This window comes from Rhyacophila brunnea, unplaced genomic scaffold (genome assembly GCF_057557595.1).
Source record: "Rhyacophila brunnea isolate RB1 unplaced genomic scaffold, BYU_Rbru_1.0 scaffold_125, whole genome shotgun sequence".
Lineage (NCBI taxonomy): Eukaryota > Metazoa > Arthropoda > Insecta > Trichoptera > Rhyacophilidae > Rhyacophila > Rhyacophila brunnea.
Window position 1 is genome coordinate 393,129 of NW_028232780.1, and position 18,558 is coordinate 411,686.

Here is an 18,558-nt window from a genome sequence, read left to right on the forward strand (position 1 = left end):
CCGAGATTGATCTTCAATGCTACGGTATAATTAAAACTATTTAATAGACAATAAATACTTAAAGAAAAAATACAAGCTTAAAAATATATAAGGTTTGAGCTTTGACGCGTAAAAGAAATTTTGTTTATTTGTAATTTTTGACGAAAAATCATATTCAAGGGGTAAAGTTATTTGGAAGATTCCTACTCTTATCAAATGAATTTTTCTAACCAATAAACTTCTACATTTAATTTGTTTACTTTCTTCTTTGATACTTGTTTATTTATAATATCGTATGTAATTTACAATTAATTAAAAAGTTAAATTCATGTTGAACATGTTTGAATGAAATTCAAAAATTGTGTATATAGACAGTATACGCATTATTCATATCTTTTAATTTCATTTAGGTTATAAAAAAATTATTTTTCAAAAAAGGTATTAAAAACTCCAAATTTATTTCCTTTTCTAATTTTTGATGTTATATCTTAGTTTTTAAGTTGGTTTAGGACAAATATATATAAAATAAGGTTTTTGTGCAAAATGATTCTATTAGTCTTTCAAATTGGATCTACATCAATAAAAGTCAAGGTTGAGAAAACAGTCAAATACATTAATGAACACAAAAAATAAATACTTAAAAATGATTATAGGGCTTTTCTAGTATATTTTCTTTTTAAAAATTTTAATTTTTTTATAAAGATTATTTATTTCAAATTTTTTTTGCATATCTAGATGCTCTGATAAGTCCTGTATTTGGATCCACAGTAAAATCATAGCAGATCTAGATCTGATTCATATTTTTTCAAAATTATACTTACAGAAATTCATGTATATTTGTGCGTAAGGTTTTATAAAAAAGTTATTGTCTAAATAAATGAGTATCCATGTATTATGTAATACAGTTATTAAAAATATAACATGCCCTGTTAGAATTTTTAATATCTTTTAAGTATAAATTCTTTTCGACTTCTTTAAAGTTTAAATTTTTGCATATATTTCACATATAAATATTTTTGATAATATAACAACTAGCAATACTAAGGCGACATATGATATTTTTCATAACTAAAAACAAATACATGCATTTTTTATATAAAAACGCACATAATTTTGTGTAAATATGATATGTAAGATATTTTTCTATTTTATACAAACACCGAAATCTTGTAGCTTTGCCGTTTACTAAAAAATCAAATTTAAATACAAAAAAAATAGTCATTATATTATAATATATGATTTTAGAAGCCAGGCGAAATTCTTTGATTAATATATTCACATTCATTAGTTTTCTAGAATAAATAAGAGTAATTTTTTATGCTGATATTTGCAGATAGACTTACCTGTGAGTTCAATTAATTGAATGGTCAAAAATATGAATTCAATAACTTTTATTGGTATCAATTGTTTATGAAAATATGTACTAGATCACTTTTTTACGCCGTATACGAACGATATATAAATAAAGAAGTACTTCATATAGAAGTATTTAAGGACTATATTGCTGCAAAGAAATTCAAATAATATTCACATATAAATTGATATATTTTAAATTTTAATATTTTTTTTTCATATCGCAATTAATATTCTACATATTAGCAGATTAATCTATTTTTATTATTTTTTATCAGATTGGTTAAAAGGATGCGGTAAAAACGTAAACTATTGACTGGGGTCAAATTATGTTTTCAATCATAAAATTGAAAATTAAAAATTTTAGCAGAATGGGCTTAAATTTGTTTTTTTTTATTTAAGCACCCAGTTTATTTTAAAAAAAATTGACCAATATAGTCAAAATTTTTCCAAATGCACTCATATACTTCGCTACAGTATTGCCGTTATGTTCTTTAAAATTTAGAAGTGATTCAACAGCTCACTTTTATCATTATTTCAAATTTTTCAATATAAATTCCATATATAATCAATTTTAAGGACATGTTAAATTATTTTTTACAATGATAAAAATTTAAATTTTAGCATAGACAAAATAAAACAAAGGACACTATATTTTTTTTAGTTTTAAAGAATTTTTAAAGTTAATATTTCTGCCATAAATACTCTAAAGATTTTTATGTGGTATTGAATCTAACTATCATCTGATTACAAGCTCTCTAAAAGAATATCATGCTTTATGTATATTTATCAAAATTATACTATAACTTAGTTACATATTTTAACCACATTGTCACGTTTGGATTTATTTAGAGTCAATAAAACATCATTTGTGTACGTAATCCACTTGTATATACATTCTCAGCGTTTTATTTCATAGAAAGATATTATAGAGTTTAAAATATCTGCTGTTTTTGCACACGTAAATAAGTTCAAAATAAATTTTTATTGATCCGCGGTGCAGATATAACTGAGACTTCTTTTGATATCAAATATCTATAAATTGAGATCAAGATATATTAATTTACAGCATAAAATTATGTATGTTGGCAAAAGAGGTGTTGTTAATAGTAATTTAGTTTTCTGTATATATAAAATAGCATAAATTATTTCCAGAATCTAATGTGCAAATACATTTTCTTAAAACGTGGACTTGTGTTTCAACAAACAGCCTGTAATTCAATTAGTCTTGACCAAAAGTATGCATAAAAAAATATGATTTTACATGCTTGTAGCATCAAAGTAGAAGATAATTTATTGATTGTCGATTTGATTTTTACCGCATGAACTTTTTCAAGCATTCAGTAATTCACAATCAATTTGTTTCACCTATTATTTATTTAAATCAGTCATCTTAATTATATGTCTTTTATATTTCTAGCTTTCAAATTTTATATCATGGGCTTTCTGCTAAATCCCAAATGATTGTGCGTATGATATTGCTTAGTTGAAATTTAAAAGCGTTTTATTTACGACTTTCCGTATTTTTTAGCACTCTATTGGATTTTATAAGATATGGGATCATATATATTTTGCCTTCGTAAAAAATAGAAAGTTCATTTGCAATTAAATCCGATTTTTCTAGATTCTAATTCTTATAAAAATGTGCCTAAATATTATTTCTATTATTTACATATATACACAATTACTTTTTTCTTATTAACATACACACTAATACCAGATAGTTCAAGTAAATTATAAATTCAAAAATAATTTTGTGTCATCTTTTATGGTATTTTGTTCGTTTTTTAAGGGTAAATTTAATAATAATATATATTTTTTATATCTTTATTCTTTATTATATTACAAGCATAATGTATAAAATGAATACAAGCTTACTTTGTTAATTAGTGTTTATAAATAGCTAGTAATATCTATACATTCCTATTCTGGGCAATATTTTGTTTTTAATGCATTTATCTCTGTTGATATTCTCACATCCCTCACAACATAAGTATATGTATTAAATGAATCGTTGCTCAAAATTACTGTTTGATTAAACCTAATTATAATCATATTTCTATATAGGGTAACCTTTAATTTTTTCTCAGGGAGGCTTTAAAATTGTATATCATAAATTAAGCGAACAAAAATCATTATTTATATGGCTTAATTTTTCGTAGAATACCTTTTTAAGGTTTTTTTCTATTCAAGGTGCTGATCTATAGAGTAAAAGCTTTTTATTTTTTTGTTTATTTTATGAATGTTGTAAATCTATGTGATTTTTTTCTTTATGAAAAGATCGTATATACCCAAAAAGATTTTTCGCTCAGAATTAAATAAAATTAATTTCATTCTAGTTTTCTTTTTTGAACTATAGTTTTTTGTTTAAAGGTTGTAAAAAAAATTTCATTTTTTAGAGCTTTTAAATTTACAATAATCCCATATATGAGACTTCTATTGTTTATTTAAAGAAGGAAAAATATAGTTTTAACATGCAAAAATGCTCTTTATTTGATTTACATGAATTTTTCTATGAAACGATAAGTTTTGTCTAAACACAAATTCTTGCAATCATATAGTCATGTGTATCTTCGATTTTTCTTGCCAGAATTAAATGTAAACAACAATTTATTGTATCTATGTCTTTATTCGAATCTTTTTCTTATATGAGTTCATAGAATTAATCTATAAAAATCTGCTTTTAATAGCGATTTTTTATTCCTTTTCTATGTAATTAAAGAAAAATTCAGCATTCATTAATATTTTATAGTTTTCAAATCCTTTGTATAAAAAGTGGAGACCATAAGTATTGGAAAGTGCCTATATATTTATAGATATATGGGATATGTAGAGCATGGTATTGTTTTTATATCATTCTACTATATGAATCGATAATAAAACATCGAAAATTTATTAGACAGTTGTTCTCTTATATCTTCCTCAACTTTTTATTGCTAGATTTCCTTTTTACAATACTATATTGAATTTTTCTATCTCCTAGATATCCTATTTATTCACTTATAAAGTCTCTTCGGATGTTTTTATGCTCTAATTCAGCAGCTAAATGGTAACGCTTCATTGAGACATGCTCTTTTTTTAACTCAAAAGTGTATAACTCGGTTTATTGCAGTTTCATAATTACCGCCGTGTTTATTAATGATTAATCTTTATGTTTCTATTCCTTATTATGCACAGTGTTGATTGATTTCTGATCATTGATTAGTATTTCTATGACTACTTGCAGCATTTCTTTCTTCAAGTAAGGTCCCGCTTGAAATATTATATATACAAGTCAAAGGGCCGAATTCTCACATTTTATATATAAAATATTTATAATAAAGTATGTTATCTTTTCATAAACCAAACATACACGTATTTGTTAGAATAACATTTTATAATTTAATTTTCACATAAGATTTATTAAGAGCATATTTTAACGTAAAACAAGCCGTAAATTATATTAACCCGTCAGAATCGTAGCTGAGTATTGATTTTTTTTATATTTAACGAATAAAAAAATATAAGTTAAGACTTTTGTTTTTTATAAGACCCTCTTAGGTGAGATTTGAGCTACATGTTTTGACTTTTTCTTATATTACCCACTATCTACAAAATTTAATTTAATATCATCTTTCTTTCGAAATTAACCTCCTTACATATTTATTGATCAAAAATTTCTTTTATAAAATCGAAAATTATATTTACATTCTTAAAGTGAAATATTTTTTTTAAGTTTGCATTTTCAGAATTTAAAAAGATTGATAGCTCATAGATTTCTATTAAGCTCTTAATTTTTTTCATTTATTTATATTAACACTCTGGTACTTGCTTTGAATGAAACACAGATTAAATCTCGCGTTAAACTTTTTCATTTTGACAATAATTCTTGTGTCTTACAATATAAGAGTATTTTTAAAAGTGCCTCTTTTTTTAAAATCACACTATGCGATGGAATAAATGTAAGATTTGCAATCATGCTCTGTAGTTGGTATTTATATTATAAATATTATGTTTGGTTATAGTTTTATTATATATGTGGCATAGTACTTTTTTGAAATATAAATCCTTATTTTTATTTTTAAACCTTTATGGTCTCAATATTTTACATGATTTATGGTTTAGAATTTTTTTTTGTATTTAAATTTTTGTTGTGGTTTATTTTTTCCCACTTTTTTTGAATTTTCGTGTAATCTGGTTTTTGTGATGGCATTTCTCCCTACTTTTATATACTAGAACTTGATTCCTATTTTCTTTATTGGCTATGAAGAAAAATTTTTAGGAACTTGCCGCTATAAGGTGTTATACTATGTATTAACCAAGATTCTGAATACGCTTGTATTCAATTACTAAAATAATTTATTAAAACAACTGATCATTTTTTTTAATTCAAAATATACCTTACCTTTACATTGGCATTTTATTAAATTAAAACAACGCAAATAAGTCCTTGAATATAAGTAATTTTTAATGTTTTTATAAAATATGAAATTAAAATGAATAATATCTAAATTATAAGAACTAATATTACGAATTTTTTTGATATTTTATTTCTATTACATATCTTCAACAAAAGAAACACTTTTTCTTTGATCTGATTTAGAATTTCCACTTGTACTATCATTAGATATCTCGCATATTTGAGTACATTTAACAACATAATCTTTATTTATAATTGTACTTGGCTTTTTCAATATCCCTTTTAGTGCTTTTTTTTTTGATTTACTTTTAATGCTACTCGAAGTTTCTGGTTTGGGAAAATCGATTTTACTATAATTTTGGCGAGCAAGATCAAAACTATTCATTTGTTCACTTCGTGATTGATCAACAACAACAGTTTGTTTTTGATTTTGATTTTGATTTGCAAGTGAAAGTAAATCTACTTTCATTGACACCTCATCAATATCATTTGGTTTGGATAATAAAAGGTTTTTTTCGTATGGGAATTCTTCAGAATCAGTCAACACCATTTCTTCAATATTCATCTCATTATCTTCGCATAATTCGTCTATTTGATGTAAAACAACTTGTTTTTTACATTTTTTCGCCGGTGGGATTTCGGTTCCGCATAGATAACTAAAAAGCACCAACAGGATATTAATATTCATCACAATTTTTTACTTATTTTATTTAAGCCAATAAAACAAATCGAATTTTTAAATGATACCTTTTATGGAATTTATTTTGCAAAATCAAGATTATAAGACTTTTAAAGATTCATATGCTTGATATATATGGAAAACATACTATTTTAGAAACCAACAACTAATATTATAGTTTATTTGCATTTTAAGTAGAATAAACATACTCGAAGAAATAAATTAATATTTCGTAATCAATCTAATCTTCATTTATATTTTAATGATAATTAGAAAATCTAGCTTTCCTATCTGGTGGTAGATCTAAATATGGTCAAAAAGATACGCCTATTTGAATCTATTAAAAAAATTTTAATTTTAACTTAATAAAAAGATCACATGATTACAAATATGTATTGTGCACATTTTATTAATTTAGATCGATATATTTCTAGAAATCGCTTAAGAGACCATTTTATAAAATTACATCAGTAGGAACTTCAAATATCTCAATTATTTGGATATTTGCTTTTTTTGAACTTCGTACTTTAAGTATTCCTAATTAGTAAAAGTCTAAGAATTTAGATCAAAAAAGTCATAAAGACCACAAAAATGGCATTAGATGTTTTTGGATTCTTATGAGAATATCTTCTTACAACAATCTTATAATTATACTTACAATGTTAATATCCCATATATGAAATATTTATTAAGTTATGAAAAAATAAATACTATATTTTTAAACAATATCTTGATTGTTGGTTACGTGAGTCTGACAAAATAAAACAAAATTTTATTTATAAATATTTATTTGATAAAATTTATATGTCTTAACTTGATTAATATGCAATATAGTAGTGAAAAACAAAGTATATAGTTTCGTACAGTGTTTTATTTATAAAAATCTTAAAATTGGATTGTAAATACATAGTGAATAAATTACGATTATATTTTTAGAAAAAGCAAATTAACTTTTAAAGCTTATATTCAAATAAAAAATTCGACCCAAGTTAGAAATTCAATTTAGTAATTTATTTATCCCGAAATATTATCAATAAAAAACAAGTGCTGGCTTTTTTAGACACCGATCAATTTCTACCAATTTTGAAGAATATTAAAAAAGGAATTTCTCGATTTTAATTAAATTGCTAATTATAGTATATATAAAAAATATGCTTGAATTATAAAATATTTTAGAAACAGTGTTGGCTGATTTTAGAAATAATTTAGATGTTAAAAGTGGCAAATGGTAAATTTTTTATTTAGATCTGGAACCACTTTATAATGCCTATAAAAATGTAAAATAACTTCTCTAGAAAAAAGTCTATATAACACAGGCAACTTTAATGATCCATATGTACATTAAGAAATGAATAAAAAATATTTTTAAAAAAATGAAGATTAAAGTGATATAATACAATCAATAAGCCAGCCAATAATTTTTAAATTATTTGTGATAAATACACTATTTAATAAAAAGCAAACCACACGTATAATAATAGATAAACCAATACTTTATAAACTACGAAATAATTAATACCTTCTACGACCAATTAAAAAAGTTCCTGAAATTTAAATTTTTTTAAAATAGCATATATGTATATACTATTAAATAAAAATACATGATAGAATATACTAAAAATTATGAAAGTATTCTTAAAAAGAAATATTTTTATTGGTCGCTATTCATAAATACAAAACCCTAATATCAAATTTTTATGAGAAATATACGAAATAGATGCTTTTACAATAATCGAATGTGCATAGCAGTAAAATTGTTAAATTACAGGTCCATATTTATCATTCTCTGAATATAAAATATCTAAAGTTTTTTTATCACTGAATAATGTGCTCATTTTCTGTATAATTTATGATGGAAAAGATAAAAAAGCACTGTTATATAATTGTGTTTACTTTTACATAATTTGTCTTTTTTAAATCTTTGCAACATTATTTGTCAAACGCGTTCAGAACTATTGTTGCTTATCGAAATATAAAAAAATTACGAATAACTTATGATGCTCGAACTACAAATATTATACCGCAACCTCTAGTCTCATTACATGGAAGTGATGGCCTTACTCTACTATATGATTATCTTCTGTATAGTAAGGATTATCAGAATACGAATTAGATGCACTAGCAAGTAAGTTAGAATCGAATGCGTAGATTTATTAGGTTGAATTATGCTTGGAATTCGCATTAATATACTTATTTAATTTTTGAAATTTTATAACATGTATTTATGTTATATCTAACTTTCTAAAAAAGCATAAATAGATTCCTGAATAATATAATAAATATTTGTGCATAAAATATCTCATTCTGATATATTTTGGACATCTAAAATTATTTTACACCCATACTGAAATTTCAGGCAATTATATTAACAACATGATTCGCAAAACCATTTTATTTTTAACAAAAAAAGATTACACCCCGAAAAATACTTATTGTGATTTTATTATAATATATTTTATGTTATTCTATATTGCATTTGTTTTTATTTATGTATTTCCATGTTTTTTTAGTTTTATTTCTTCCGTTAACACATAAAGTAGGGGGTTTCATGATATATTTTTTTCGTAGTTATCGATTTCGGGTTTGAAAAATTAGGATATAAATTACTAAATCAACAATAAATAATTATTTTTTTATTTGATCTATTGTAAAAACAGATATGAGATAAGGAGCATGTTTCATATGACCGGATACATATCAATAAAATAAAATAATTATTATTTTTGCATAATAAAAATTTAAGAACTACTAGAAAATATATTATAGCTTTTAAATAATATAAAATAGAGCAATATTTTTTTTTGTGCATTATAAAAAATAAATTCGCAAATAATATCATACAAATTAATTTTATATTTAAATTAGACAATTTTTCGTTTTAAATAAATATTTAAGAAATTAGATAACATAGAAAAGCAGATAAAATAGATTTTTATTTTATTTTATAATTGCTTTTTGTCGCAAGAATTAAGAAACTTTGGGATATTCAAGATCACAAGATTTTAAAGTAAAATCACTTTAAAACTTAAATAAAAAATATATGTTTGTGTTGTTATAGTACTATTTAGCTATCAATACGAGAAATCGAAAAATCCAAAGATAGCTGTAAAAAAGCAAAACGTCGATGGAAATATAAGAAAAAAAACATAATTATATTTCAAATATAAAAAAATACTTTTACTAATAGTTTAGGCATTTTTATGGCGTTACTATTAGATTTTAGGTCTTATATAAAGATTTGAACATTAAAATTCATGGTTATTGCAGATAAATTACTTATGTGCTTGTGTTCTACAATATTACTTTCTAATTATTGCTTGGTTTTCTAAATTTATTCAGCCTATTTTTTGTTGCTTAGAAATATAATATAATGTAAAAAGGCTATCTCATAATTAAAAAAAAACAACTTTATATTTATAGATATTACTTCATGCATGAATTCTAAATTAAGTAGCGAAAATAATCATGATTTTTTTTTCTAGTATTTATATTAAGATATTTATTTTTATTTCCGGAAACTTCATTACTCACATTCGATGATTGTATTGATTAATAATATAAAACATCACAAGAAAAATTTAAGCAACAAAAAAAAATGTATTTGATATAGAGACAACTGCAATTGATCGTTGCTCTATAAATTTGTTTTAGATAAACAAATTATTTGATAAATGCTCTAATCGAACATTAAAATACGATAAATATATGATAAATATATAAAAATTTCATATAATTTATTGTCATTGATTTACTAGCATTAAATAATAAATAATGCATTTTTATTTTGTATGATTTTAGAATTGTTAGTGACAAAAAGAGTATATAAATATAGAAAAGTGCGTAAACTAAAAAATAATTGTAAGAAATCGTTTTTTTGTATGTGTTTTAATAGATTTCTGTTAAAGAAAGACATATTTCTTTAAATATCTATGCTCACCAAAAATTTGTTTGCCCCACTAGATTGAACTAAAAAACACTTTAGTAATTGATTAATTTAAATTTCTTCTTTTGATATTCCTCGATTGAGATTCGTGCAACAAGATAATATTTAAATAATTAAAAATGGAAACCGAACTACATAACAGCTTCAAAATAATTCACATAAAGTTTTAACAAATATGATCACTAAGGATGATATTGCTAAGTAAAATATTATTTTTAGTTAATGATTTTAAAAATTTGAAATTTATTTTTAGCATAAAAGCACACATGATTTAATACATAAATAAAATTTAATAAACCGTTTCATGTGTATTTTATAAGTTTAAAAACAAATTTTCAAGGAGGTCGATACGTTTTAATACATATAAGTATAAAAAAAAGGTTTTGTTTGTAATTTTAAAATAAAAATATATTTTGATTTTTTTCAGCAATTATAATAATTTTTAAGGTAGAAAACTTTAAACATAGTCGTGTGGTGCGTAGCAAATTATAATAAATCTAGAAGATAAAAAAAAATCTTTTTTTAGTAATTAATCATAATATAACAACAAAATTTTAACCATATTTTTTTAACATTTCACTTGTTTTATGTTAGTTAATCTTCATTCGTTGATAATGATTATGATCACATTATCAGTAAAATTTTATTGGTTAGATAATTAAACAAAGCAGCAATCGATTCATACAATTTTGTAATAGTAGAGATAAGAAAATATAACATTCGATAAAAAATGGTTCTGAGTGAAGAAAAATGCCGTGAGTGTTTTGTGAATATCCGAAAAATGTTAGGTAAATATAAATTTAGTAAATTGGAAACAGAAATAGCTGAATATAAACTAACAGAAACGAAGGTAACTAATGATCCGGGTGGTATGAAGGAACAAAAGAAAGGAAAATGCGGCATATTTTTGCAGTTTATCTTGCAGAAAGATGGTATTTTTACAAAATATTTTTGCAAGTTGCATGGTTTTAGAAATTATAATATAGGTTTATTTTTTGAGATACTGAACAGCAAATATATTGAAATTGATACTAATGAGCTATATATTTTTATGGAAAACAATGGAAATAAAGTAAAAATTTCTGAACAAGTCGTATGTATCCTAAATTCGATTGTCTTGAAAACAATAAATATGCAGCAGAAGATGACGTATAAATTTACAAAGTTAGTAAACCATGAAAAGAAGCATTTAAAATTTCTTGAAGAAATACACACCGCTTCTCTTGAACTATACAAAGACCGTACACTTTCAAATTTCAATTTAACCTTTTTTAATTTAAACGAAATGATACTAGTGTCGAAAAGAATATTAAAAGATCTGAATAATTACAATTTAGACAAAAAAACGCGAAGTTACAAAAGACAAAAATATTATCGACCATATAAAAAAAATATAGAAGATTTACGAAATATATATGTATATTATTTAGTTCACAAAGAAGATATTCTTCAATATTATTTAGCGCATTCGCAGTGTATATTAGATAAAACCAAGTACAAATCAGTTTTTGTGGATGTAAAACATATTGGCATGATATTTCTCCGACCAATAATACATATTTTCCGATACATCACGGCGTTTGAAACTTTTAAAGAGGAATGTTTCACGTATGATGAGAATACTTACAGTTTTCTTTGTAGCAGTTTCAAAAATATTGTGGGGATGGCGAACGAGCAGAAACGGCGAAGTGAATCGAAGAATTTATATGATAGTCTTGTGGGCAAGATAAATAATTATGAGAGAATGAATTGTGAAATTCTTGAATTGGGAATGGGGGATTTGATATTTGATATTGAGACAGAAATCATTTTGAGACGGAAAAAGTCGATTTTTTTATTGTTGTTTTTTGAAAATGGGTATTCTTTTATTGAGAAAACTAGTGATATGGATAAAGCAGAGCATGATCGAATCGTTTATGTTTATATAGATAGTGTTATGTATAAAGATGTTAAAAAATGTAAGTTGTATGAAGAAGAAGACACGTATATCATGAAAATAGTTACACATATGAAAAATGAACGAGAAGTTATCTTAATTCCTTATAAAAAACGTGAAATAATGATAAAAATTGCCAAGCATATAAAAAGTAGATCGAGTGAAAGTATAGACACGGAGAACAGAAAAAATAGTAATATTGAAATGGTAAGAAATCAAGACAAACAATTTGACAAAGAAAAAAAGGTTTTTATGGAAGAAAAGAAGGAAATAAAGGAATTGCATGAATCATTAGAGAGGAAAAGATTGCTGTATCAAAAGCTAATAGACAATGAAAAAATTAAAGATGCCGAGCTTGTTGTAAAGATAGAATGTGGGAATAAACGTATACTTGGATTTATCAGAAAAATAATAACTTTAGATGATTTTAAGAGATCGATAATATCACAAATAGGACGAGATTCTTTTCCAGAAAAGCTTATACATGAGGCACACATACAAATAGATATTTTTAAGGGATTTAATTTTTTCTTGAGGGATGAATATCAATTATATCTTATTGATACGGAGATAACTTTGAAAGCGGCACTTAAACTTTGTGAGAAGGCAGGTAGAATGGATATTATTGTTAAAAGAAACGAAGAATCTGTAGATAGCAGCCTTTCAGAACTATGAAAGCAAAAATATAGATATATATAAATAAAAATTAAAACCTTATATATTTGTTTTTATAAATAATCTTAGATATAAGAGGATTGATGGGCATTTTTATGCATTTAAATAGATATGAACATAATAAATAGTACAAGATTTATCTATAATATAGTATCATTTATGTAATTATAAAAGAATAGACATCCTAAGATTTCATGCTATAAAAAATTTAAAAAGTAAATATAAGTTGAGTAATAAATATTTTTGATTATTGGTGGTTTGTTTAATTTGACAGTCGAGTCTTTAGTGTAATAATTAACAGTATTATTAGTCACACGAGAATTATAAATAAAATATATTATCTATAATGTAATAAATATTGAATATCATTTTTTTTAGTGTAATGCAGTTGATGTAATTTTACGAGCTGATATCATAATTCTCAAAAATAGATGATGTTTGACAGGGATGTATAATAATTATATTCAAAAATTTGTGATTATCAGCGTTCAATGCAGTGTTTTAAAATTGTCTTAAGTGAAGTAGAATGCTTGGTGGCTGTATTAGCCCGTGTTATTTAATCCGAGAAATGATTTAATATCTATTTTTTAGATTAAAAAACTCATTGGATTATTTTTTAGGAATTGTATTTCAAAATCAGTATTGCTTTGTTTTAAGAATAGTCATTGTTATACTTTGTAGAAACCGTATGTGTACGATCAATTATACATTTTTAATAAAGAGTGATTTATTCTGACAATTGGTTTTAAATCATAAATACAAAATCTGCAATGCTTTGCAAATGAACAATGTATTTACCATTTCATTTACTGAAAATTCTATGTATATGATCACAACTACATTATAATAAATATAGGATCAGTGATGCATTTTGTTAATAAAGAGTGTATTCATCAGACAGATTATTTTAAATTGAATTCACATAATCAGTGATGCTTTGCAATTTAAATATATTTGTTTTTGATCACTTCAGCAAATTTCAAATACAGGATCTGTATTATTTTAAAATCAAAATTTCTATGTCAATTTGTAAAAGCAAATGATATAAAATTACAAACAAACCATATTACTTGCGCCAATGTATTTTTTTGTGATTCAAATTCTAATCTAAAATAACAAACTTAATTGAGCAGATCAATCTTTAAAATCGTTAAGAAAAGAAATTATGTCTTTTGTAAATTAAATATATCCAGAAGGATTCTAATAAATAATCTAAATTTCATGAATTTAATCAATAGTATCATTCAAAATCCAAAAATATAGTTTCTTTTAATTAAATACTTTTCATACCCTCAAGAAAATGACAAACAAGAAAGTATTCATGGAAATTTCAGCGAATGACAAACCATTAGGAAAGATCGTTATACAACTAAGATTTGATGTTTGTCCAATCACCAGCGAAAACTTCTTTGAGCTTTGCAAACAAGAAAGTCCAAAGAACGGATTTAACCAAAGTATATTTCATCGAGTAATTCCTGGCTTCATGATGCAAGGAGGCGATTTTACTGCCCAAAATGGAACAGGAGGAAGAGGCTTTAGTAAAAATAAATTTCCTGATGAAAATTTCATCTTGAAACATTCTGAGCCGGGAATGCTCTCAATGGCCAATTCTGGACCAAACACTAATGGATCCCAATTTTTTATTACGTTTACTGAATGCAGTTGGTTGGATGGAAAGCATGTTGTATTCGGAAAAGTTATTGAAGGAATGGATGTTGTTAAAAAAGTCGAAACTATGGGATCTAACGATGGAAAACCAAAACAAAAAATTCAAGTTACTAAATGTGGGGAATTTAATTGAAATTTTATATTAAATCTTTGATCTGAAAAATATTCACCTTAATTCGCTGACAAAATGTTTGAATTTATAGCCAATTTTTACTTAAACACGAGTATTTTGTAAATACATTTTTAAGATATTATATTTTTATTCATGGGTTTATTTGATTTTTTTAGTCGTTTATACAAAACTTTAGATTTCTCCATAGAATGAACAGACTTGGTGCTTTTCTTTCTACCTAATCATCTTTACAATCTTCCTCGATGCATCTTCTTCTCTCGAGACAGATATAAGTATTATAAATATTTCTTTTTAATATATTTGGTAATGTTATAAGATGGGACGGTGTGGTGACACGATATCATAGAAGGTACCTGAAAGAACTAGATCTCACGAACCAGGGTTAGGCATATATTCAAACATTGGGATTGAGAAAAACCCTTGAATTAATAGGTTTCGAAAGAGGAGGGGTATTGAAGAAGACTTCGGAGAGGAGAAGATAGCCGAAAGTATAAATACGCTGTGCGCACAGAGAAGCAAGCAAGCTGTGCCTGAGAACAAATATTAAAATTACGACTATAAATATACTCCATAAATAAAAAATACTTATATAATTGTAATATTTGTGTGAAAATTTAGTAGAATAAGCAAGATTCTATATACAAAGATATCGATAATATTTCTTCATCATAAAGATAATTTAATTTCTGTAAAGTGTATTTGGTACTCTTGACATTATTTTAATTCATAGATTATTTAATATTTGATAATTTTTCGCATCTTTACAACATAAAAAAAATCAAGTTGCTCATTAAAAAATATTTATAAAATCCTTTTTAAAACTTATTATCTTTGCAATTTTATCATTATGTATTCTTCTTATAAATCGCATCAATTCAATACTTTTACTCAATCATATTTTATTTCGCATGATTCAGCATCTATTGATAGTTATTGATTACAGAGTAATGACAAATTTTCTAAGTAAAAAAAATAATGTATGTAATTTAGAAATCAATTAATAGATAAATTTGTAATTTTCATTGCAGAAATAATACATTTTTTTTAATTTGATATTATTTCTGCGCGAAGTCAAATTTATTCTAGAAAATATAATTTCCGATTTTTTAATTCCTGCCTCTGCTTAATAATGTATTAATTAAAATGGAATATAATGTTGGCGTACGATTTCCAATGGTATAAAAAAGGGTTTAACGCTATCAAAGATATAATTAGTGCGAGCATCCACATTTTTTTTTATAAAAAAAAATACCACAATAAAAACCTTTTTTATTAACGTCGAATGCATTGATTAAAAAAGCCATAAAATTCAACTATTCCTTGATTTAGTGATGCAAATATCACTTGAATTCTATATCAAACAAAAAAAACTATTTACCATATTTAATGGGCATGATTGTTTATAAACTAGTAATTTACTCTACCTAGAATCAATATATACAGAAAAAATTTATGACATCATTTAAACATCCATAAAGGTTTCGAACAATAAACATACACTGATGGGCTACCATAATAGATAGAATACAATAAATGCTGCAAATTCCAAACAAACAAAGCCAATGTTAAAAAAATTACCAAAAACGCAGTGATGGTAACCCGATTTAAGTATTAAAAAGATCATTGGATGACTAGTTTAACATTTAAAAGTATCTGGAATAATAAAAAGAGGAAATTAAATTTTTAATTAAAATAACAATTATATTTGATATAAAAACATCTCAACTAATCGTATATAAACATAATTCACGCATAAAAATCTATAACTGTTTTATAATATATGTCAATATTATTTATATATTGCTAAATTATACCATATAATGCAGATAAGCATAAAAAGTTTTGCACTTTTCAAATAAATTACATTAAAACAGTCTTAAATAGTTACATAAACATGCGTATTTGATTTATGTATCAAATAACTAAGAAAAAAAACATAATGAATATTTACATAAACACTTGTAGTTAAGTTTAGACAGACAATGATTTATGATATTGAATTTATAAAAAAAATATAAATCGATTTTTTATGTATAATAGTTTGTATTTTGGATAGCTATATATACTACCATTATTTTATTGATTGTATATGGTATTATGAGTAATAATTACACTTTTAAAAACTATATTGATTTTTGCATCAGATAAATATTATATCAATGTACTATAGATATCAAAAACATCTGATTATGTAAGAAAAAAAGCTTTATTACCTTAGGAAACAGTGCCTATATCTAAGCATCTATTTCATAGCTCAATTTCGCGAATTTTATGCAAAAAAAAAATATTTATAGCATTAGAGTATAACTAATAGTACTGAAGCTATAAATATAGACGCCTTAATAATTAAATTTATTGGTTATATCTTTTATGATACTTTATCTTGAAAATATCTTATTTTAACATAAAAATAACAGAAATATTAGACAAAATATAAAGTTTGTACTATTTTTGTATTTCAATAAATTTTATATTGTTTCGATTTTACATATGGTTAAAATTTACGTATTCGTTACTTTTTCACATCTTTACATCCGTTTATTTAATTATTACAACCTAAACTTTTAAAAAACTATATCACATTATTTTATGCGAATATAAAATATCAAAATTTATAAAAAGTTTTAATATTTATAAAAAAAACCGTAAAAAACACAAATATAATTCAGTCATGGCTTAAAACGGCTGTAAAGTAACGTTAGAGCGATTTGTAAATAAATTTTGATCATAAAACGGTTAATCTAAAATTTATTACTCTTTAAATTCATCCTTTTTATTATAAAATTTAGAATAGCAGTTATATATATTTTTTTCTATTCAAAAATCGTGCAACACACAAATGCGAATACTTATCTATACCATCCTCCGACATTACAGCTTCATCTGTTGTTTGCATAACGACAGAATCAAGCGAAACATCTTTATTGTTTTGTTGATGTTTGCATTTTTTTCAACATTCTCTAAACAAATCTCAAGTTCCTGCATATCACCTTTTTTTACGATATCTACAAATATAACATATCGCCTTTTATCTATAAGTGGAATAATCCTTTTAATACTTTTACACGTACAATGTTCTATTGGACAATTCATACATGCTCCATTCTTTTCATTATGAATAATCATACTTTTCATCAACTTCATCACTCTTATATATAGTATACGCAAAATTAGCGTTTCTTTTTAATGGATTGACTTCAATAATTTCTATGGGAAATGTCTGGAAAGCTTCAGAGTCGATGCATAATTTTTCATATTTTGAAAACTCAATAAATTCGTCTGAAGCATAAGTTTTAAGAATAAAAATATGCAAAATCAGGAATAACATAAATCACTTGATCAACGATGCTTTTAAATTTTTACATTGTCTTATTCTCTTTAAGAGTCTAACTTTTATTAGAAGATAGCTGTCATAAATCACATATTTTAGATGCATTCTTTTAATGTTACCATATAAAATCGAATCACCATTTAAATTTAGAATTATACTGTCTTATTTGTAACATTTTAGGGGTTTCAGATAAATTACATAAAAATAGTGAGTATTTCGAAATTTCTGTTCTTCAACATCAATAATTGCAAAAAAAATTATAATAGTTGAGTTTTTATAATACAGATATAAAACTATGTAATATTATTATAATATATAATCATATCATAACACTTTAATTGCAAATTCATAAGACATGTAATAAGAAAGTAGCCTGTCTGTATTTACAAAAGTCCAAGAGAAAAAATAATATTATAATTTTAATTTTAAATTTCTAAATAAAGATCATTGAATAATATTATT

The 18,558-nt window shown here is 24.1% G+C and overlaps 1 pseudogene; it reads left to right on the top strand.

The window, feature by feature from the left end:
• Positions 1-14,264: 14,264 nt before the first annotated feature.
• LOC147077584 (uncharacterized) lies at positions 14,265-14,765 on the top strand (annotated as a pseudogene).
• Positions 14,766-18,558: the final 3,793 nt, after the last annotated feature.